General features: G+C 46.2%; 2 long non-coding RNA genes across 4 annotated transcripts in view; one reads left to right on the top strand and one right to left on the bottom strand.

Annotated features, from left to right (window-relative positions):
• Positions 1-11,853, bottom strand: part of LOC136305292 (uncharacterized) — a 31,977-nt gene extending 20,124 nt beyond the window's left edge. The window contains exon 1 of one of the 3 annotated variants that reach the window (XR_010725225.1): positions 11,567-11,853. This is a non-coding gene — a long non-coding RNA (uncharacterized lncRNA). The remainder of the gene's footprint in view (positions 1-11,566) is intronic. The other 2 variants (XR_010725226.1, XR_010725224.1) reach the window with 2 other exon arrangements.
• Positions 11,854-12,915: 1,062 nt separating this feature from the next.
• On the top strand, positions 12,916-21,117 carry LOC136305293 (uncharacterized). The gene is made up of 3 exons (XR_010725227.1): positions 12,916-13,060; positions 20,105-20,327; positions 20,495-21,117. It is a non-coding gene; the product is annotated as an uncharacterized lncRNA (long non-coding RNA).
• The last annotated feature ends 204 nt before the right edge of the window (positions 21,118-21,321 follow it).

Genomic DNA, 21,321 nt, shown 5'->3' with positions numbered 1-21,321 from the left:
GTCACAGATATGCTCTCAGACATACTTTCTCCATTTTTGGACCATTACCTCACTCTTCCTGATACTCTTCATATTGTTTTCAAAATCTTTGCACAGTGATTTGACCATTTAACTGAGACTTCAGCAGCACAGGAACCAGCTTTAGGCAACCCCTGGACAAAGAAGTTAATACTCATAAGCCTATTAAACCCGCCCATTTTTCCTAGAGTTCAAAAGCTCAGACTGTGGGGGGTTCTGCAACAAACGCAACCTGCACGCCCAGAACCTGACGGGCACGTTCAGTTCGAGTCGCCTGTGAGGACACCCACGGCCCTTTCTCCTTCATGAGGGAAGCACCGCACTAGAGGAGTAGAGGAGCGCCCCTCTCCATGACGCCCTTCCCGCCAGCGAACACCGCACGCCCTCATGCGACATCACACGGCTCGCCCCACCAGTCAGCACCCAGAAACACGGAAGCAGAGGATTGCTTTCTTCCAAAGTGATTTCTCATTTCCCGGGCTAGGAGACACACTTGTGCTGCTGTGGTAGCTTCTCTGCTTCTGCAGAGCACAGACAGCACACGCGGCTGCCGCGCCAAGCCACAAGAAAGAGCCGGCAAGAGCACTAGATCTGACGAAAAAGAGATTTCTCGCTTCCCGGGCTAGGAGATGCACTTGCGCTGCTGCAGGAGCTTCTCTGGTTGCGATATAAAGGAGAAAAGAACCTACACAGAAAAATGCAGTGTTTGATTTCATAATGTATGTCCTGAAGTCTCCACTGTGATCCAATCCCAAAACATTCCTGCAGTGTCAAGTCAACAGCTGGAGAGCAATTATTTGGGTTTTGGGTTTTTTTATTAGATTTAAGAGGGAAAATTTAAGGGAGATGCTCGATAAGCTTCTAAGACTCCAAACCACCCAAAGAAGGTAATAAGAACACGGCAAAAAACTGTCTGTTTTTCACTAAACAGGATTAAACTACTATGGGAGACTTTTTTAGGCAAGTCACTATTAGGCAAAGCGGCAGTACCATAAATTAACAGCCCTGTTGTTCAATTCACTTTTGGAAGAAATTCCAGTTCTGAGCTAATTGAGTCAGTTGGAAGTCATCAAAAACTGTGGATTGCTGCAGAGGAGAAGAGTTTTTCCTACCCCTTACCTAGTACCAAGGAAAGTAAGGTCTCCCCAACAAGATATTCAGAGATTACTGCTGTGAAATGAGTCTTCTTTGCAAGGAAGGAAGCTGCTGTTAGAGCTCCTAGGGTCATTCTAAAAACCTCAGACAAAAAACTCACAGTCAATTCTAAAGAAGCCACCAGTAGAAATACCAAACTCATTTGAAGCATCATGCAGTGCCTGGGTAAGTAGGAAAGAAAAATGGAGAAAGAGTAAATTATTACCCGTTGAAAACTAGACCAAGCAAGATGCACAAGTTGACCACACCTAAAAAAGGCACTGCTTCTAAATGGGGACAGATCTTAAAACAATAATCCTGAGTTTATGCACCTGAGAATTCCAAGATTTGAAGAACTGACTAAAGAAAACCAAACAAACAGCAATAACAACAAAAAGAAACAAGGATTAAAAACTTGCCTGTCAATAGAAATACCTGTTTTATAGGAGTTTTTAGTTTTGGTTTCAAAGATTTGACTTACTCCCAAATGAAGAGTCCACAGCAGCCTTCATCCAGAAAGAATCTCCAGGACTAGCCTTGCAAACATTTAACCAGAAGCAGGCTTCTGAAAGCCCAGCTACAGTAGCTCAAAACAGCAGCTAATTCACTCTAACCATTACCTTTTCCATCTTCCTGTACACAGATACAACATAAAGGCACAGCCTAAAGCCTTTTACTGCATCTTCCCCTTGCCAAAAGTTTCGGCTGCCCCAGCTTAGGACAAATTGAGAAAGAGACAAGAGAAAGCAGCTAAATCCTAAGGAAAGTGCACAGCCCTTCCCTGCTCTTAAACTCAGGCTCTTGATTGGCTTTAGCTGTAGACAAAGTCAAAATATGCCTTAAGTGCCTTAAGCAAAGAAGAGACTCTATTGGTTGACAGAAAAGCCCTCAAGTCCAGTTCAAAGTTCAGTAGCATTGCCTTTTAGAAAGTTAACTAATTCCTAGACATAATATAAACATAACAGAGCATTGCTAACATTGCTAGACACAATAGGTAGGCTGTAGGCCTAGGCCTCCTGTAAGAAATAACCCCATTGTCACACAACTGTCTTACACCAGGATAGGTGCAAAAAGACAGGAATTCACTTTCCTATTTATCTTCCAGATTATGTCTGTCCTGATTAACTGTTAGAAACATATAGAAAGAGGTGCAAGTACAAAACCTAGAATATTAGATGTATTTATACAGACTTCCACTGTCATTTCCAGAAACACCTTCTCTCAAGAACTTCACTCTCTTTTCCAATTTCTAGAATAAAAGAGACAGTATTCCTAGGACACTAATTAATTTTCAGCTGAATCTGATTAGTGCAGCTGCTGGACTGCAGAGCCTTGTCTTGCACAAGTTACAACTGAAAGCACAAAATACTGGATGGGAGAATAAAATGCCTCCTTTGGTTTTTCCTCCATTCAAAGGTATGGATGTGTCACCCAGAACACTTTGCCACTAGCTCACCTCTACTAACGTCTTGATACAGATCTACAACAATTTCTGCAGGCCAATGATACGTGAGCTAATTTATAAATAATGAATCAAATTAAAATACATTCAGGTAATAAACGTGCACATTTACATAGAAAACATTTGCTGAAAAACACTAAACACTAGCAACAAAATTGTATTTTCTCATTTTTTGACAGTATCTGGATCAAAGAAAATACACACCATGACTAAGCTCTTGAGTTTGAAGGCTAAAATGGATTTGACAGTAAGGGCCCATGACACCTGGCACTTGTTTAGTCTTGAAATCTCTAACCAGATGCAATCTCTGTTGGCTAACTTCTTCACTATTAGAAATTAGCAGAACTCCTGCACTGCCACAGTGACTGCAACATGTTCATGGTTTGTTGGGACCTAAAATCTCTCCACTTTTTTTTTCCTTCTCATTATATTCATGGCTTTTCCTCCCCAAATCTTCAATTTTTTTCCCCTCATTAGAAGAAAATTCCTTCTGTCCTAAAATCTGGGGGATGTTTTGAATGGTTAGATTCCAAGGGGGGGTGGAAATTTCTCTCCTACCAAAATTCAGAAAATAGTTTTCTGATTCTTTTGCACTGCCCGTAACTTCACTGTTATTGATTAGTCAGAATCCTCACAGCAAAGGTTAATTTAACAAGGATGCAGAGAGCAGAACTGCATTTTCACTGCCTAGACTAGAAAAGAACTGAATTTTCCTGGGTATCACAATTGGATACCGTTGACAGAGGCTGCCTTAAACTGGCTTTATTATCAAAACAGAAAGAGGGAGAATGACAGCAGGAAAACGGGAGAAAAATCAGAACATGCTGAACTCAATGGAAACAGAGAGTGCAGTTAAGATCAGCTCCCTGGCTAGAGGTACTGAGGGACAGATGTCTGTATTTGGCTGATCAGAATGAAAGAAATCAGCATAAGGGGCAAAATGTCTAAAAGTGGAATGGATGTAAGAGCAGAATTCTTTGCATTACAGGCATCCATTGAAGGCTATGAAGGCACTCTTTCTTTCTATCATTACTTCACCTTATAATCTCAGCTGATATAAAGCAAAGTGCTATAATTAAAAATGAATTCATTTATTCTGAACACATTCCTTCCTTCATCTTTGTCTTTAACTTTGCTCTTAAAAGCTTTAACACATTTTTTTCATTTGACATTAAGCTTCCATTTCTTCCCTCCAGAGTTATGGCACTTCCCCATGTGATGCAGAGGTATGTTCAAGTCAGTGCACGTTCTGAGACTGCAAATCACAGAATGCAATGCTCTGAGCAATGCTTTCCCTGAGACTTTGCTCTTGCATGTGCACCAGAAAGCTTCCAGGGGCCATTTTTGCCATTGAATACCAAAAAAGGTTACTACTATGATAGGGGGGAAAAAAAAGTCAATTATTACCCAACAGACAACATCAAATGCACAACACAGCATCACATCATGGAATGATGATCACAACTTGTGTGGGACAACTGTCAAAGCAAAGACTTGACCAAAAAATTCAGTACAGTTCGTACTGAATTTCAAACTTCAAGGAATATTTTGTTCTTTAAAAGACACATTAAAAAGGAAAGAATTCGGTAGCTACAAAGACAAAATTATAGAATTGTCACTGAATAATGACTTTCCTTGGGTATTTTCTTCTAGCTTTTAGATTTTTATCTTTTTTAAGAAATAGATTGAAATAAAATTTAAAACCTCCTCAAATACCGCTGAAATCCAGTACCTAAATATTTAGATATACCTGTGCCGTTCCACATAAAAAGTTGTTCAAATTCACTTGCTACTATAATTGAGTTACATCATGCTTCATCAAATGTTGCAGTCGCTTCAAAAACTTTTTTATTTCATTTTAGAAGCATTGAAACAGAATCCCTGTTGTACAAAAATTTGGGGTTCACTTTCATGCAGAGGATCCAATACGAAGATGGAAAAGTAGAAAATTAGCATATTAAATCAACTACTTTGCAGAGTGATTGCACAATGCACTAGAGGATCAAGTTCCTTTCAACAATTCATTTTCAATTTTGTGACAAATCATGATATACAATTCCTTTTCTATCACGTTTTGATTTCAATCTACCTACATGCACGGAGAAATATTCTTGCTAGGAGTATGTAGGAACAAGGTTTAGATCTTCATATCAGTATAGGAATAATTTGATGCCTGCCTTCACTAGAGGAGAAAATGCCTATGTTTGCGATAGTGATGGCAAACAATGTGCTTTTGTGGAAAATTCTTGCCGTCTGGAAAGGTGTTAAATGAACACTTTGTTAGGTTATTGGTTTGTTTTGCTGATAGCCAGAGCACTTCTTTTCTATCTTTGGCATTTATTGTTCTTTGCAAATTGCTTTCCTCAGCCGCTATAGCAATACAATTTAACACTACTTCAAGCATATCCTCACTTGGGACTGGAAAACACTGACAAAGAAATGCATCAATTAATCATCACAAATTTACTCAAAGTCATTAGGATGGAACTTACTCTCCTATATCAGGGTTCAGTTGTCTGCTAGGAATACAGCAAGTAAAATTTAGCACAAACAACTTTAAATGTTTATCTTTTGCTCAATAACCATCTTCAGGCCAGATGACACACTGTTAACATGCTAAGTCGGCCATTGTATTGACTACAAAAAAGAAGAATTAGATACACTTCTACAGATTTGACCTGTATTTGCACACACTAGTCAATGTTTTCTACTGAAAAGAAGAAACTCTAGGGGAAAAAAACCTATTAAGGTAAAATTAATAACTTAGATAAAAACCAAGTTAGGATAGATGGGACACATACCAAAGTTTTTCACATGGGCAGATCTATTACTCAGCACTTCAGACCTGAATGTGAGCTTTGACCCAGCACAGCTTGGAAGAACACCACGCCAAAATTGAGATCTCAAGCCGAAGAACAACCAGATAGATTTTCGTTCTTTATTTTCTGTACAGAGGGCAGAAAGTATGCTGCTTTACCATTTTCCCTCATGGAGAAGCACGGTTATTTAGCTCTTTGCACAGTGATACAACTTCAACAGCCACACCTTACCCAGGCACTTAATTTTAAGGACACCATTTATCTAATTGGAACCAAACAAATATCAGCACATTTCAGCTTCAATGGTTACATAAATCCTTTGTTACAAGCTGAGAGTTTCTGCAATGAAGTGGACAAGCAAGAAAGGAATAATGAATGGAAGTTTACAACTATTCCTCTGCAGATTTAGTCCAACAGAAGTTGCAAGAGCTGGATTTAGTTTTCCACCCCACCCGTCACATTTTTCACTCAATTATGCAAGGAATTCTCACGTCTTGAATCTTAGTGTAATAAATCAGATTTGCAGTTTGATTCCAGTAAGTGGTTTCAAATAGAATAAATTCTATCACAATTAACAGAATTCATGGAATTTGGTGTGTATTCCATCTAAATTTATCTGTCTGTGCATAGGTATTCTCATCTCAAGGGATTCACAAGAACATCAGACTCATGCTTCACATACAATTCTTTGTTTTATTGTTGCACTAAAAACACGTGCCATTTAGAGTTGCAGCTTCTGTACATTCAGGATTTAGAATAGATGATGTTCTCCTTCAATGACAAGTAATCTTTTTCTAGTCCTGTTTCCTACTCTAAAGTGAAAAAGCTCTAAAATACAGTTGGACCAATAAAACCCAATGATACAATACCTACTGCATGTTTCCAGCTGGAGTAGTATATGCAATTATCAGGAGTAAAAATATCTAGAATTCAACTATGTAATATTCTTATATGTATATCAGTATATAAATACAAGGTGTCTTACATATCTCTTTAAAATAAGACTAAAATTGTTGCATGTTCTAAAAAAATACTTCCAGACAGCCAAAATTTAAAAAGTTTTACAATTAAAAATGGGGTTTTATGAAATTATTTTACATCCTTTTTAATTATAGTCTGAAATGGTATAGCATTTACTTTGAGAAGAAGAACAATCTGCAAAGTAGCTAAAGTAATTTTTTATCTGTCACTAAATAGAAGATGAACCATTCCAATCTCCCTGGAAAAAAAGCATACCTTCTGGCAAAGTTCTCACTCTGCTCTATTCCTCTTTGTGCTGTGAAATACATGAGGAAGTAGAACAGGACAAGAAATTAAAAAACAAACCACACTACTTTGTATTTTCAATTTCTTGCTCACTCTTGTATCTGTATAATCCATACCGTGATTTTATCAAAAACCTAAACTCAAAATACTTGTAACAAAGATGAAGCAAAAAAAAAAAATCATCAACTACTTCCCTGAAATAAATTCTGAAATAGTTTGGGAGAGATTAATAGTTCTTAAAAAAACCATATTCACTAGCATGACTTTGAGGAGCTAAATAACAGGCCTATAAACAGTCTGCAATTTTTCAATACAAAATATCGTTATATCTTTCAAAAAAAATCTAATGTGCCAAGTCTTATTAGTATTAGAAACATATTGCTCATAAAATAAGAATTGCTCTTTTGATTATGAATTTTTTGGCACCAAGATAATAAACACTGATTAACCAATTCTACCTGAGATATTCGATTTTTTTCCCCTAAAGCAATTTCTCGCTTCCCAGGCTAGGAGACCCTCTTGCAATGCTGCAGTAGCTTCTCTGGTTGCGCAGAGCCCAGAAAGCACACGGGGCTGCTGTTCCAAGCAAAGCTACAAGAAACAGCCTCAGAGAGCACAGGATCTGCCGAAAAAGCGAATTCTTGCTTCCTGGACGAGGAGATGCAGTTGCCATGCTGCGGTAGCTTCCCTGCTTGTGGAGAGCCCAAAAACCGCGCGGGGCTCCTGGTCCAAGCAAAGCTACAGAAAGAACCTCCGAGAGCACTGAGATCCACCTAAAGCAGTTTCTTGCTTCCGGGCTAGGAGACTGTCTTGGTTTTGATAGACAGGTATTTGCCAGGGAAGATTGGAGTCTCTCTTAGAATGTGGAGATTCAATCCAACGTGGAATATGATGAAATACATTACAAAGACAAGAACCTTACACACGTTTATAGCAGCACATCAGCTACAGAGCACTACAAACATTTTGAAGGAAAGGAACTAAGGTCTCCCAGGGGCAGCAAGCACCATTTGTTTCCTTTACAACAGAAGGTGCTTCTAAACCAGGACTACAACAAAAACCCCACACATTCAAGGACCTTCCCGAGCTCTGTTCATTTGCCCAAGCAAGCATGAGTTAGAATCGTGCAACTCCCTAATGCCCTATTATCAAGGGTCAGCAAGGGAGAAGAACCCAGTTCAGGCTCCCCCAGCCCATCTCCAGGTTTCTCTATAAGCCCTCCAAGGGGCTACCTGCTCCCACTGCAGAACAGAACCAGCACCCAGCCAGCAGCTCCTCAGTCCTGGCAGGTCAGCGGCACTTCCAGGAGCACACCAGGCTGGCAGCAAACTGCCCAAAGGGCACTCAGCCCTAGACCCTTCAAACCCTCCAAAGTAGCTTGGCCAGGGGGCAGGGTCAGCACCAAAGACACAGACACCAACCTCAGGAGCTCAGGGTCTTTGGAGACAGCTCAGAGCAGCCAAGAACCTCCCAAGGAGAAGCTCAGCAATGCTCCCCAGCACTGCTACCCAAGGTGACCTACAGGGACTGAGATCCAGCACCAGGGACCCTGAGCCTTACCCCCAGCAGCTGGGAATCCCCTGTCACAACCCAGCCCTGGAGAGCCCCCCCAGAACTGGCAATTCCCGCGGGTGCGTCCGCCCGCAGGCCAAGAGGCTCCGGCTGTGCCGGGACAGGGCCCAGGTCGGGCAAATGCTGCAATAAACAGGCGCACACAACTCCCACGGTGGGAACAGCTGGGCTCAGCCTCCTCCTGCGTCGCCCCAAAGCCTGGCCAGGGCTTCAGGAGCAATGCAGGAGCTGCCTTTGGCCCCGCTCCTCCCAACAAGGCCACAGGACTCATCTCAGGGCCCTGTCCGGCCTCTGAACACAGAAAGGTCAAGCCATGTTTCACTAATGAGCACGGACCTAGCCCAGAACACTAACGATCCTGGCTACCGCACTACCGACAGGATACAAACACAACATCTGAGTTGAAGGCTCACCCAGAGGTCAGCTTTGCCTCAAGACTCTGCTTCAGGCCTCAGGCCTTCAGGAAGTCCCAAGCTGCTTGAACCTCTGCGCAAAGCCTGCTCCCATCTCCTGTGGAACCTCACAGATCAGGCAGCACTTCCTCGGCCCACTCCTGAGGCTATTTAGCCTGCCAGAAAAGAGCAGGGGCTGACCTGGGAATGACAGAAGGCAGGGAGGGGAAAGGACCCTTTTGCTTCCATCCAGAAAGCCAAAGGCCGTCAAAAAACCCTCTGGTGAACACCTGAGCAGCACCAGGAGATGAAAGGCCTGGCACTCCTGACTCCCAGAGCTCCCAGGCCTGCCTTGCCCCTCACCTTCAGCCCCCGTCTTGGACAGCAAGGCAATCCCAGGGACAGAAATCCAGGCTCCTGCTGCTCCTGGACGGAGGCACCCAACAGCTCTGTGCTGGCTCAACATGGCAGCAAAATCAGGATGCTGCTCTTCCTTGGGCAAAACTCCAGCCACTAAAAAGCTGGAACGCAGGACAACCCTGCCTCTCCACCGGGGCACTTGGATCCAGCCCTACTGACACATGGACATTTGAGACAGGAATCCATAACCCTCCGTGAAATCACAGCACAGCCTCCAGGTGTTTTCCTGTTCGTGTCCTCACTTACCTGGCATAGGCTTCTTCCAAGGCTTTGCAGACACTTTGCCTCTAGCCAAAAAGATTAACATCGCCTTCTTTCCAGCTTTCAAGAAGTCACAGCAAGTCATCCTGGTCCAATGTTCCACATCAGATTCTCCCATAAGAAGATAGATATTTTTCCATTCAGATCCTTTCTCAAGCTATCAAGAAAACCAGGACCCCACATGCACTCCCAGAAATTCTCTCAGCACCATTTGCTGCTTCTCTCTCTGCCAGGGCACCAACAAGTCCTGGGTTGCTTCTTGTTCCATGCTGGCCAGTGACCTTGAGCGATAAAAGAAGGCACCAGTATTGCTGCTAATTTTACAGCCACAGGCTTTCAGCTTCGCACAGGTTAAAAGCAGAAGCAGACACTCCTCCCCCTGCTGGAGCTGATGGGTCCATTCCCCGCTCTGCTCTCACAAACCCTTCAGTCCCGCTGCCAAACCCAGCACTGCTGCAGATCTGCAACACAACAGCACTTTATCCACGGGGGGCTGCCCCAAACACACATTTCCCATCACGGGTCCAGAGCAGCCCCAGCGCTTATTTTACATCTCCCCAAGCACGGCCAAGGTCCCCCCCAGGTGCACAGGAACATCAAATCCTCACGGTGTACCAAGAGCACCAACAGGTTCAACCCATTCAGGCAACAACTGCTCCAGTTCACTGCCGGGCACTGGCACTGCTCGGTGTGGGAGGATCCACTGAGCTCCTGGGTATACTGAAGGACAAAACATTTCCCATCATGTATCCAGACCAGTTTATTCACGGGGCTGCTCCAAACACACATTTCCCATCAAGTAACCGGAGTAATCCAAGTGCTGATTCTACCTCTCCCCAAGCGCGCCTAAAACCCCATGCACACAGGAACACCACATTCCCACAGGGTGGCAAAAGAAACTGGAATAGACTTCATCCATTATTCCTCAGACAACAATTAATCCAATTAACCACCGTGCACTTGCAGTGCTTGGTTTGAAGGGTCAATACACCTTCTGTACATGCTGAGCTACAGAGCATAAACACAAAAATGAATCTTGCTCTGTAAATAAAACCAAACAGAAAGAATAACCATAAGAAAATTCCATAGACAAGGAAACTCTTGCATGCCTTTAAGCATATCTCCTGAGAACTCAAATAGCCATTTACAACAGGAAGTATTCCCAAGCCAGACAAAAGCCCCAAACACTGGACCTAGTACACAAAGTTTCCAGTACAAAACCTTCATGCTTCATGACAAAGCTAAGACAAGGAAAAAAGCTCCTCCAGACAAAACAAGTTAAACACTCTCTACCCCCACGATAAAAGTCCCCAAAACATACCCCCAAACCAAAAGCAAACAAAGCAACCCAAACAAACCCCAGCTGCCCTGAGTGCCATTTATCATTCAGCCCCTTCCCAGACTGGGGACACCTAAGGGAGGTCTCACACACCTTTTCCAACTCTTCTGCCCCTGCTTCCCTGCCCCTCAGGCACCACTGCCCTGCCCAGGGCTGAGGCAACCTAAATATTATGGAACAAAAAACTTAAACTAGCAGAAATAACTCACACTACTCAAAAGCTGTCTCTGCTTCCAATAAGTAGCCCTTTGAAACATGATAGCACTTTCCACAGAAATTCTATAATTGAAGTCACTCCATAAACCAGCCAAGAAAGCAAACCTCACAAGGTTGTTTCTTCCTACCATGTTCTTCCTAGTGAAAGGCTAATTAAAACCTTCACTACCAGACACCAGCCAGGCCCACATGTCACGGGAGATTAAAGGGGGAAAAAAAAGACAGGAAAACTTTGGTACCTTCCCTAAACAACACACCCCAAGAGTACACGTCCTCCCCCCCCCCCCCCCCCCAACACCTGCAAACACATCAAGGCTTAGCATAGCTTTGATTTATAGGAGAACTTACCAAGAAAATTCTATAGCACAGCACAAAACTCCCCACATTCCCTCTACCTCAACCATAGGAAAGCTCAAGCAAGAGAAAACACTGAGACAGAATGCACAAAAAAATCCCTAATTTAGCACCAAAAAAGGCCAAAAACAAGCTAAATTAAAACAACGTCTGCCTCCTAACCACACATAACAGAATATCTTGGAATTCAGAGAGAAACTCTGACAAACACACAGAACAACAGCCCCTCAGCCCTACCTACCATCACCCACTACATAATAAACACAATCCCACACAGCACAGCTTATACAGAAACAAATGAACAAATTCTCACCGCACTAAAACAGCCTGGAGAAACTCCATACCCACACAGACAGACCTCAGCATTCCACACCGAACCACAGATCCCCACAGCCCCTTCCGGGGCCCTTTTGACCCCCACCCGGCTCGCGATTCGTGGGCTCTCTGAGGCATCGGAAGCGCTGATTGGACAGCGGGCCCTGGGAACCCACCCGGCCCCGGCCCTGCCCAGCCTGCGCTGAGGGCCCGGGGGCTCCGCCCCGCCCTCAGAACCGGCACCAGCCCCCCGGCCCCGATCCCCCGATAACCCTTGGCACCGGCCTGGGCTCTACCCCCGTACCGGCCCCGGCCTCAATCGCCCCCGGTCCTACTCCCTCGTCCCTGCCCCGGCCCCGCCTTGGCCCCGCCCTGTGCTCTGCCCCAGACTCTGCCCCGGCCCCGCTCTGAGGGCCCGTGGCTCCGCCCTCTCCCTCGATCCTCCCTGGCCCCTCCACCCCGGCCCCGGCCCCGGCCCTGCTCTGAGGGCCCGGGGTTCTGCCAGATCCCCCGGCCCTGATCCCCCCCGGCCCCGTTCACCCCCGGCCCCAGCCCCGCTCCCCCGCTGCAAGCCCAGGCTCCGCCCCGGCTCTGACACCAGCCCAGCCCCGGCCCGCCCCATCCCCCCCGTGGCAGGTTTGCGTTCGGTTTGTGTCTGAGAAGTAGGATCTCTGCCAGAATGGTGCTGTTGGGAAGAAAGTAAATCTGCCCCAGGGATCTGCGATAAGGGATAAAGTTGCAAGGAAGGGGAGTATTTATAAATGGTCTCCGTAGTTCCTCGTAATTCTGGGTGTTTGGATTTAGCCTGGGATTGTCAGCTAAGTCATAAAAAAGCCAACCAGGCTTCTGAACTCTCAATGAATGTTTGAAACACTTCCACAGAAAGACAAGTTAACAATGATTCCAAGGCAAAATTCTAAATGGAGGGTAATGACTTCTGGGGGATTTCCTAAGGAATTGTGGATCTCAGGCATATGGACTTTTGGAGGTGGAATCCCAGTTTCAGCCTTGGGCACCTGCAGAAGAGGGACCCTTACCCATAGCAAGGAAAGCCCGCTGCCCCAGCGTGTCAGGTGCAGACATTGAACTCTCTGGGGAATAAGCAGCAAGTCCGCTCTGCCCCTGCCCTCACACTCGGAGTGGCAGCAGCCGCAAGGTGAGAGCTGTCACAGAATGATTGAGGGGACAGACTAGCCCCAGGTATGAGCTGTAAACGGTGAGGGGAGAACAGAGCAGCCACAGGTGTGACCTGTCAGGATAATGAGGGAGCAGACCAGCTGCAGGTGTGAGATGTTACAATGATGATGGGGCGGTTCCTGCCAGGGGCGGTTTAACAGAGGAGCCTCGGTTCACTTTTCCATTGAGCTGTAGAGGTTGAGGAACTCATGTTGAGTTTCTATGTGGGGTTGCTGCAGTGGTGGGAAAGCCTCTTATAGTGCCTGCAGGAGTACATGGATGTGGAGTGTTTCTTTGTGGCAGACAGCAGCAGCAGGTAAGCCAGTGTGGAGTTGTAGGGGGGATTTTTCTCTTTTTCAGCTTTGTTTTGCTAATCTCTTTTAAGTGCTCCCAGAAGAAAAAGGGCTTACGAAGGCAAAAAGAGTTCAAAATGAATAATGAAACTCCTCTTCTGTTTTTGTTTGTGTTTAAAGTAAGAGGGATTTCTCTCCACCTGGGATTTTATAAATAGGGGTACTTATACGTGTGTTTTTTCACTGTTGCTTTCTTTGATGATATATAGTCTTTTGTTTGATTTTTTTGGCATTATTTATTACATGTAATTTGGTTTTTGAGTGAAGATAACTTTATGGGTGGGTTTGTATTTGACATATGTCTTGGTTTAGGAAGACAGGTATCTGCTAGGTAAAATTACAATCAGAGGCTCTTTGGCAAAGATTTGGGAAATAGGAATAGCAGTTCTTTACTAGTATGTAATACAAAGCAAACAAACACAAAAAAAAACTCCCCCCCCCACCAAACAACTACAGCATTAATGACAAACGACAACAGTACCAAGAACCTTGAGGGCTTTGTTTCACAAAACCCAGGGCAGTTTGGTTTCGGTGTCCCTGCAGGATCCTCAGAGCACCAAGATGGAACTGTGGAAAAGTCCCGGCAGGTAGCTGGGATGGCAGGGTGTCCCGGCAGGCAGGGGCAGGATGTCCCGGCAGGGCAGGGGGTGCAGGGTCACGCTGCAGCAAGAGGAGCAGCGCCGAAGAAAGCCGAAGGAGAGGCAGGGCCTGGACCAGCTCCCCGCGGGTGGCTGGGAAAACTCCGGATTCAGGCCAAACCGGTGATAGTAGATTTCCCAGGACTGGATCCCTTTGGCCACAGTCAAACTCCTCCAGCCAGCAACAGCCGTTCTCCCCTCCGCGTGCTTTTCGGCAGCTGAGCTCCTCCAGGAGCGGCAGACACGCGTCTCCCCGAACGCCGGAAGCAGAAAAGCACGCCGCTGCCTCAAGCTTTGTCTTTTACCTGCGTTATCTCCCCCTTCCACCTTTTGTCCACCTCTTTGTTTCAGTTAAGTACTCTCAAGTATCCAACACTTGATCTCCTTGGTAACTTGTGGGGAAAAAATTCTTTAGAGAAAGAAGGAACAAACCTAACCCCCAACAGCATACAATTAAGTAGCTTTTTTGATAAGCTTCTGATATGTGCTATTGGGGTTTTGATCATTGTGTGCAGGGATTCAGATTGGGTAGGGCCACCCTGGCTGGTTGAAGTTTAGGTGTATTGTTAGAGGCAGCTTTTTTTTTTTTTTCCAAATTTTTTTCTGTTTAATGGTTTTAAAGCGGCCTTTAATAACTTATTGTGTAGCTTTATTTTGCTTGGCAATAGTGTATGATGAGGAATGTGATCTATTTACTTTACATTAGGCTTCTTAGTTTACATGTGGGTTAGGTTGTTTTTGAACTGAGTTGTGTTGTTGGAGGTTTTTATTTTGGTGGGGTATTATGTTTTCCAAGGATTTGTTTCCTGAGGTTTACAGTGGTGTAATTGGTTGTAGTGTGAGGTATGGGGGCGGTTTTATTTATTTAGGGGTGGCTTTTATCATGGTGTGTAGTGTTTTTTTGGTGGGTTTGAGGTAAGGGGCAGTAGTTCATTTCTTGGAGTATAATAATATTTAAAATCAGATTATTGTTTTTTTGTGTTATAGGGATTTGTGTATTTAGCTTGTTTGGCTATAGTATGTGTTCTATAGTTATGGATAATTTGGGAGATACTGTTTATAGTTGAATGGATCTTTTAGTTTTAGGGTGGGGGGGTCCTGGGTATTTACTTTGGAGGTTTTTTCAGGAGACTAGACATAGGAGTTATTTTTATTGTATTTGGTAGCTGGATTAGGAGAAATAATAGTTGGCTTTTGTTTGGTGGATTTTTGTTTGTTTTTTCTTTTCTAAAACTCCTGTATTTGTGTGGTCAGGGTAGTGGTGTTTCTGGTGTAAATCTAAGCATCCATTACTGTTTGTGTGAATTAGGTGGTCCACAGGTAGTATACTGAGACCCTCCCACTGACCGGCACATAGATCTGCTGAGATCATGCATTGATGTTTGGTTTTCTGTATGGTACCTGACTAGATAGACAGCAGCTGGGTGACAGCAAAGAATTCCCAGAGGCAGAGGCAGCCTTCTTTAGCACACGGTATGGATTCTCATCTCTGAACATCCCAGAGATAATTGGAAAGCTCAGAGACACAGAGGGAATGAAAGCAGGGTGCCAGGGCAGGAGTCACTGGGAGGGGTTTTGAGACAGGTTTAGAGACAGGGATGTCCCGGATGTGACCCCTTAGGCTACGTGAAGAGAAAGTCTCATTTTGGATCAAAGTGCTGAGGTGTGCAGGGCAGAGCAGTCTTGGTGTGTATTGTGTCACTTGTCTGTTGTGCACTCTGTGTCTTTTGGGTGTCTCGTATGGTGTGTCTTTTGACTTAGGCCTTTGAACAACCTCTTGGAAATGCTAGGCATTGTTCTTAACAGATCCTATTCCTTGGTGAGGTGCTGATGCCATTAAACCTTATGCTTCGACACATAGTAGAATCCGTCTCTCTTCGCAAGCATGCAGGCTGATGCCTCTTCAAGTCTTGTTCTGAGCTGTATCACCAGCTGTGCACCGCCCTTATCCGTTCCGGTGGATTAGGTCTTGTAAGAATGCCAAGATAGGTAGAGGATTCTGACCGTAGGATTCTTGGGCATCTGTCTCTGCGTCTTCTGGGATAAGTCATCCCGTTGGCATCTTCTTCCTGCAGGGTTCTCTGAGCCTGGTCAGCTCGCCTTCAGTCTTACCTCGGTCATCTCGTTCTTAGTTCGCTGCTCCTTCAGGGTTATTCTTCTTGCCAGAGGATTTGTGTCCCTGTTGTGTCCCCTTGTTTGTCCTGTCCTGTCTCACGGGTGTTGGTGTGTGTTTGGCCCGGAGCTGCTCTGCCTTGCTGCTCAGTCTGGGTGTATGGGTAATAGTACAAGTCCTGGGGACTTGAAATTTGTGATGTAGGGTGTAGTAGGGCTGTAGAGGGTATTCCTAGATTGCCACCAGGTGTCTGGAGCTGTCCAGTTATCCTGCAGCCCTTTGACTTCTGTCCCAGCTTTGTTTCAGATGCAGAGGGATGAAATCCATGGCGGAATGCCCCATCCTGGGTGAGGGGGCTCCCCCGAGAAGGTCAGTCACTGTTTGTGTTTGCAGTGGAGGTGTAAATGGTGGCTATGTTACAGCGCTGTTCTTTGTCGTTTTTTTTAGGAGGTACGGCCGGATATCAGCGGGCAAGGTGAGCAGTGATGGGTAGGCAGTAGTAGTTACTATTGCTCAAGTCTTATTTGCTGGTGCAACTCTAAGCATTCACTGTTCTTTTTTTTTTTTTGATTTTCGGGTGTCCCCCTACCAGATGTGCTGGCCCCGGATGCCAGAGGCCAGATGGGTGCAGCATTAAGGTATATTTGTGGCGTGCTTCAGTCAGAGCTGGGAGGTGCTGTTTCACAGCAACTCGGCGTGATTTTTTGCTTTGAGGGTGCTGCTGCTGTCCTAGGCGTGCCAAGGAACAGAGGGAGCTGGTGAGTCGGCCTTTAGGCAGAGTGACCCACAGGTGTGCGCCGTGCTCAGCACGTACCTTTTCCTTTTGCTGGGTACGCTCCCGGCAGCCTCTGGAGCGGGATGAAGATCTGAGGGGGAGCCACGACAGCGGTGCTGAGGAGCCCCGGGGATTACTCTTCTGGAGGGGGATAGTCGCATTTTCTGTTTTGTGATCCTAGGTAGTGTGAGGAGGTGTGGAGCCAAAGTTTGGGTACAGCGGCCCTGAGGTGGACGCAGAGAACCTCTGGACGTCCACGGTGCTGAGATGTTCGTTTCTGTCGAGGATGCATTTCGCCTGCTGGTGTTCCAAAAGCTAAGTGTTGGGGCTGGCGGTCGGGAGAAGGGAGAAAACCTTTTCAGTCTTGGGTGGTGATTTAAAGTTACCTTACAGGAGAGGGCCCTAGTGGGATGGTCCCCTCAGGATTAAAGGGTGAGGGTTTCTCCTCAGCAGCACCAGAGCCTTGGCAGGGCAGTTCTGACCCATCTCCATGTTCTAGGGAGTTTGACATTGTTGGTCTCCTTTTAGAGTCCAAAGGGTTAGGGTGCAGCGGGGGATTCCTGGCCCAGCACACCCTGGGATCCCTTTCCCAGGAGCATCCTGTTATAGGGCAATGCTGATTGCGAGGTGTACGGTAGTAGGGTTCAGCAGGGGGGGGTTTACAGTGACACACAGAGGCTGAAGGAGGGCTTGAGAGGTAAAGGACTCGAGGGCTAGAGAGCACACAGTGAAAATCAGGGGTACAGGCTAGGATACAAGTCAGAGTACAGGTATACTGGCCCTCACAGCGCTGCTACCAGCACACTTTCCCTGAGAGCAGGTGCAGGCAGCAGCCCTAGTGCGGGAACGTACCAGACGCTCTGACATGTGCAGACACGGCCAGGCAGGAAGCGATAGTGGGGAGCAGGATCCAGCAGGGCTGGGGATAACGGGGGTTTTCCCGCCCCACCCACCCTGGGATTCCCCGTCTCTCCGCAGCCGGTGGAAGTGCTCCTGATTTCCCTCTCGGGGCGGCGGTTGGTAAGGCTTCGTGCCTTTGCCTGTGCAAAGAGTTTGGCTCTGTCAGCCTCTGCCCTGTCTCAGGGCCACGTTTTTTAGGGTAGGCAGGGAACAACTGTGGATGTACCTGCCCTGCTTGCAGGACAGCTCTTGGGACACTAACGGTGTAGAGCGTCCCCGCCTTGAAGGTGTAGGGCTCTAAAGAAGTAGGGTTCAGAAGGGGGGAGCTTATAGTGACACATACAGAGGCTGAGGCAGGGCTTGAGAGGTAAAGGAGTCAAGAACTAGAGAACACACAGTGAAAATCAGGGGTACAGCCTAGGATACAAGTCAGAGTACAGGTATACCAGCCCTCACAGCACTGCTGCCAACACTGTTTCCCTGAGAGAGGTGCAGGCAGCAATCCTAATGGCAAGGCAATGCCAGAAGTCCTGAGAGGTGCAGGCAGTACCCCTAAGCTAGGGCCAGACAGGAAGTTCCCATGGTGGGGCAGAGTCCACAGGGTTGAGGTTCACTGGGGATGTCCACCGTGCGTTCCTGTCCTGCCCCAACCGGGGATGCTCACACCCCTAATGGAGGCTGTGGTGGGTGGGCTCAGTGCCAGTAATGCCTCTAAGGCTTTGGCACTGTGAGTGTCAGCCTCTGGACGCAGCTGAGGCGTGCTGCCCGAGGACCCGGGCCTTCTTAGGAGATGGTGAGTAGCAGAATTGCTGGTTTTTGGCTGACGTGCTGCTAAGATTATGCTTTGATATTTGGTTTTCTTGATTGTAGCTGACTTAGGAGACAACCGCCCGGCAACAGCAGGAATTTCCCTGAGGGAGAGGCAGCCTTCTTTGGCACCTGGCGTGGATTTGCCTCCCTGGACATCTGAGAGAGAAGTGGAGGGCTTGGAGCCCCACAGAGGGGATGAAAGCGGGGTGCCAGGGCAGGGGTCAGTGGGAGGGATTTTTTGAGTCAGGTTTAGAGACAGGGATGTCCCAGATGTGACCCCTTAGGCTACATGAAGAGAAAGTCTCATTTTGGATCAAAGTGCTGAGGTGTGCAGGGCAGAGCAGTCCTGGTGTGTGTTGTGTCACTTGTCTGTTGTGCACTCTGTGTCTTTTGGGTGTCTTGTGCTTCATGTCTTGCCCCTTAGCCCTTCGAGGGGCCTATTAAAAATCCTGGCATCCGTTTAAGCATATCTGGTCTCTGCCTTCCTCGGCCAGGCGTCTTTGTTTCGTGTTCTCGGACACACGTGTTGGAATCCGTCTCTCTTCGCAAGCATGCAGGCTGATGCCTCTTCAAGTCTTGTTCTGAGCTGTATCACCAGCTGTGCACCGCCCTTATCCGTTCCGGTGGATTAGGTCTTGTAAGAATGCCAAGATAGGTAGAGGATTCTGACCGTAGGATTCTTGGGCATCTGTCTCTGCGTCTTCTGGGATAAGTCATCCCGTTGGCATCTTCTTCCTGCAGGGTTCTCTGAGCCTGGTCAGCTCGCCTTCAGTCTTACCTCGGTCATCTCGTTCTTAGTTCACTGCTCCTTCAGGGTCATTCTTCTTGCCAGAGGATTTGTGTCCCTGTTGTGTCCCCTTGTTTGTCCTGTCCTGTCTCACGGGTGTTGGTGTGTGTTTGGCCTGGAGCTGCTCTGCCTTGCTGCTCAGTCTGGGTGTATGGGTAATAGTACAAGTCCTGGGGACTTGAAATTTGTGATGTGGGGTGTAGTAGGGCTGTAGAGGGTATTCCTAGATTGCCACCAGGTGTCTGGAGCTGTCCAGTTATCCTGCAGCCCTTTGACTTTTGTCCTAGCTTTGTTTCAGATGCAGAGGGATGAAATCCATGGCGGAATGCCCCATCTAAGGTGATGTGGATTCCCTGAGAATATCAGTCACCGTTAAAGATGAGAGTCGCTTATGTCAAATTTATTGGCACTCCAGTGCAGGCCCCTTGCATTTACAGCTTCAAACAAGTGGGTCCCTTGGCAACCGTCCTGGGCAGCAGCTCGACCCTGCTCCGGGCTGGGCTGAGGGAGCAAACACTTGGGGCTGGCACTGCTCCATAGTGAGGGTACTTGTGAAAACACCTGGATTGTCCTGGATATTTTTTTGAGCTTTCTACAAGGTCTTAAGCATCAACTTTGTAAACATAAATGGCAAGGACTGAACACATGAGGCGCTGGAAAATTATACACACCAAAGACACCCTTTTTTTAAAAAATAACTCGGTGGCTTATATGTTAATTTTGAGACTCCTTTTTGGCCAGCTTTACTGTAAAAGAATCTCATTTAAATTTAGTTGCTTCAATGAATTTTTTGTACAAATATGCTCTAGTGTCAGGAGATTAAAGCAGTAACACCAACATGCCCCCTCTGGAAGAAATTTCTGCGTCTCTTCAGACCTGCTGGTTTGCAGTAGAGTTTGAGCACATTTTGCTGCAGCTTTGGTTCTTAATAAGTGTAAGTCGATGGATTGCTGGATGATTTCCGTAAGTTCTCCTATTTTGTAGGAGCTGCACGGTGAGGTCAGAATTCTGAGGGAGGCCCTGGCAAAGCTGCCAAGGGCGAAGAACATGGATGATCCAGGGGCTTCTCCCACCTGAGTTTCTCCTGGAGCGTGCTGTGTGTCATGCCAGATATTTAACCCGGGTTTGGGGTGTTCTCCTGCAGTCCCAGCTCTAACTGCTGCCCCTGAGCCCAGGCCTTGCTCTGTCTCAGCACTAAACCTGGCAGGTGGGTGTGCTTTTCCAGCCCTTTAATCCCACAGGCAATCCCAGATTCCCGGAGCTCCCCGAGGCACAGCATGGACTTGCTCCCTGGGAGCTGCACTTCAGTTTGCCTGAACCAAGGATGGCCTGCCTATGTTTGTAACTTTATTCCTGCTGTTTTTCCTTTTCCAGGTTGTTGGCAAGAAGGAGAGAGCCAGTAGGAAGTGAAGCCATTGGAAGGCCTTATCCCAGTCCAAGGTTCCCACTGGTCTCTCTGACTCCTGGATAATTGCCTGACCATAACCAGAGACTCTCAGTTTGATTTCCTGCCTTTTCCAATAAATCCTTGCTTTCAGCTGGAGTGTGTTCATGGTATCATCCTCCTCCTCTTCCATGGATTTGTAAATAAAATTTCTGGCTTTTGTTGAGTCAAATTTTTTTATTGCAGGAATTGTGGCTCTTTTGTTCCACTGAAACTTCCCAACTCTGCTCAGAGTTTCAGATATCAAATACAAGTAAGACTGGAGTTTCTTTGGGTTGTTACTCCCACAAAACACAGATAATTTTTGGATAGGAGTAACTAGACCTGTTCAATTCCCACTTCCCTTTAAACTCAGAGCAGAGGAGGCAGATTTTAAACCATTGTTCCATGAACTTCCACCAACTTGATGACTGTTCCAAAAGTTTTCAGTGTTAGAAATTCCTGAGCTTGTTTTCCAGGCAAGCTGGGATTTAGAGATTATTCCTTCCTTTTATTTGATGTTTTTTCTCTCTGCTTCTAGTAAGGGAATATTTATTTTTTCCAAATTTCCATCCTGATTAGAATTTTTGTACGTCTTAGAGCACATTTCCAAGGAAATCTACCAGATGCATGTTGGTAAATCAGAAGCTATTTCACACTATTCACCACCATGGTGCCATTTTTTTCCTTTCAACCCCCTAACACGGCTAATTCTACCCATGCACAGTATTACGAGCCGTAACTTGGTGTCAAGGTGTATTTCAGAGGTAGCAATAAA

The sequence above is a fragment of the Chamaea fasciata genome, unplaced genomic scaffold, assembly GCF_029207755.1.
Source record: "Chamaea fasciata isolate MVZ Bird 193981 ecotype frontalis unplaced genomic scaffold, bChaFas1.0.hap1 SCAF_350, whole genome shotgun sequence".
In the NCBI taxonomy this organism is placed as follows: domain Eukaryota; kingdom Metazoa; phylum Chordata; class Aves; order Passeriformes; family Sylviidae; genus Chamaea; species Chamaea fasciata.
The sequence above is the reverse complement of the archived record's forward strand: the minus strand, read 5'-3'. Positions and strand labels throughout refer to the sequence as shown.